General features: G+C 41.3%; 1 pseudogene; it reads left to right on the top strand.

The window, feature by feature from the left end:
* Positions 1-1618: 1618 nt before the first annotated feature.
* Positions 1619-2529, top strand: LOC125131499 (glyceraldehyde-3-phosphate dehydrogenase-like; annotated as a pseudogene).
* Positions 2530-2748: the final 219 nt, after the last annotated feature.

The following is a 2748-nucleotide window of genomic DNA, read 5'->3' as shown; positions in this document are numbered from 1 at the left end:
GTTATTTGTGGATTTATTAATGATGGCCATTCTGACTGGTGTGAGGTGATATCTCATGGTAGTTTTGATTTGCATTTCTCTTATAACCAGCGATGTTGAGCATTTTTTCATGTGTTTGTTGGCCATCTGTATATCTTCTTTGGAGAAATGTCTATTCAGGTCTTTTGCCCATTTTTCCATTGGGTGATTGGCTTTTTTGCTGTTGGGTTGTATAAGTTGTTTATATATTCTAGAGATTAAGCCCTTGTCGGTTGCAGCATTCGAAACTATTTTCTCCCATTCTGTAAGTTGTCTTTTTGTTTTCTTTTTGGCTTCCTTTGCTGTGCAAAAGCTTTTCAGTTTGATGAGGTCCCATGGGTTTATTTTTGCTCTAGTTTCTATTGCTTTGGGAGACTGACCTGAGAAAATATTCATGATGTTGATGTCAGAGAGTGTTTTGCCTATGTTTTCTTCCAGGAGTTTGATGGTGTCCTGTTGTATATTTAAGTCTTTCAGCCATTTTGAGTTTATTTTTGTGTATGGTGTGAGGGTGTGTTCTAGTTTCACTGCTTTGCATGCAGCTGTCCAGGTTTCCCAGCAATGCTTGCTGAACAGACTTTCTTTTTCCCATTTTATGTTCTTGCCTCCCTTGTCAAAGATTAATTGACCATAGGTGTCCTTTCTTCTTTTTTTAAACTGAAGGACAATATTACATACGCTAAAGGTGTACAATATGGTGATTCACAAATTTTAAAGGTTATATTCCATTTATAGTTATTATAAAATATTATCTATATTCCCTATGCTGTACAACATATCTTTGTGGCTTAAATTACTAAATTTTTACAGAATGTCAGGCTCATTAAGTAACCTCCCAAATGGAATGGTGTTTTTTCATGGAAGACAACACCGTAATCCTAATCCCAAGATCCTGGCATGGTTAGTTAAAAAGGGAGGAACTGGGAGTTTCCACTGTTACTCGGCGAGTTAAGAATCCCACATAGTATCTGCGAGGACGTGGTTCCATCCCTGGCCTCATTCAGTGGGTTAAGGATACAGTATTGTGGCAAGCTGTGGTGTAGGTTGCAGATGTGGCTCAGATCCAGCATTGCTATGGCTGTGGCGTAGGCCCTCAGCTGCAGCTCCAATTTGATCCCTAGCCTGGGAACTTCCATTTGCTGCAGATGCAGCTCTAAAAAGAAAAAAAGATGTGGGGGGGATTGCTAGAGAAAGACCAAGAAAGATAGAGAGAGGAAGAAGAAGGAAAAACAAGTGAAAAATGAAAAAGGAAGATAATATGATAAAAATTTTCTAGCATTAGATTGATGATGACTTTATAAATTGCTCAAATTTCCTGCTTGTACAGCAGTCAATTGCAAGCCACATACATAAATGTGAGTGTTAGACTCTGTTCAAGTTAGTAGTTAATATGTTGAAAACTTGGAGTAAAATGTAAGTTGGTACATTCAGTTGCTCTACTTTTTTGTAGACATATCCACTGAAAATTATTTTGCACTATAAGTATGCCCCTACCATGCCCATGCTGTAAAATTTCCCAAGTATTCTTGAAATCACTTCTGTTTCTGGAACTATTTTCTTTATAACTTTCACTAAATATTGCTTTCTTTCAAAAAAAGTGGAAAATATTTCCATCAATGACACTTCATAGACCTCAGCTACATGGTTTACATGTTCCAATAGGTTTCTACCTAAGGCAAGTTAGATGCCACAGGCAAGGTTGAGGATGGGAAGCCTGTCATCAAGCCCATCTCCAGCTTCCAGAAATGAGATCCTGCCAACATCTAATGGGGCGATACTGCTGCTGGATACATGGTGGAGTCCACTCATGTCTTCAATACTTGAAGTAGCGTAGGCTCCACTTGATGGGTGCAGCCAAAAGCATCATCATCTCTGCCCCTTCTGCTATTGCCCCTATGTTTGTGGTAGGCATAAACCATAAGAAGTATATTAATTCCCTCAAGATTGTCAGCAATGCATCATCAACTGCTTAGCCTCCCCTGCCCCCGGCCAAGGCAACCATGACAACCTGGCATCACAGGCTGACTCATGACAACAGTTGATGACCACTGCCATCCAGAAGAATGACCATAATGGCACCTCTGGGAAACTAGACAGTGACAGCGATGGAGTTGCCCAAAACATCATATGTGCATCTACTGGCACTGCTAAGACTGTTGGCAAGGTCATTCCTGAGCTGAATGGGAAGCTCACTGGCACGGCCTTCTGTGACCCTACTACCATTATGGTGGTCATAGATCTGACCTGCCATCTGGAGAAAGCTTTCAAATATAATGACATCAAAAAGGTAGTGAAGCAAGCATTAGCGAGCCCACTAGAAGACATCCTGGTCTACACCGAAAATCTTTACACTACAACTTTAACAATGACATCTACTCTCTCACCTTTGATACTGGGGCCTGCACTGCCCTCAGTAACCACTTCCTCAAGCTCATTTCCTGGTAGGACAACGAATGTGGCTACAGTAACAGGGCAGTGGACTGACTGGTCGACACGGCTTCCAAGGAGTAAAAGCCCTCTAGACCACCAGCCACAGTGTGAACATGGGAGGAATAGAGATGCCTTCAGCTGCTGGGGAGTCCTTGCCCCAACCTGACCCACCAGCACACTGATAATTTCCTATTCTCAATACAGTTTCAACTCAAGACCACTTGAAGAATGAGTAAGGCTCAGAGAGCCCTACCTTGTCATGTACCATCAGTTAACTATAATGCAACCAATGCAAAAAAA

The sequence above is a fragment of the Phacochoerus africanus genome, chromosome 7, assembly GCF_016906955.1.
Source record: "Phacochoerus africanus isolate WHEZ1 chromosome 7, ROS_Pafr_v1, whole genome shotgun sequence".
NCBI classification, from domain to species: Eukaryota; Metazoa; Chordata; class Mammalia; order Artiodactyla; family Suidae; genus Phacochoerus; species Phacochoerus africanus.
The sequence above is the reverse complement of the archived record's forward strand: the minus strand, read 5'-3'. Positions and strand labels throughout refer to the sequence as shown.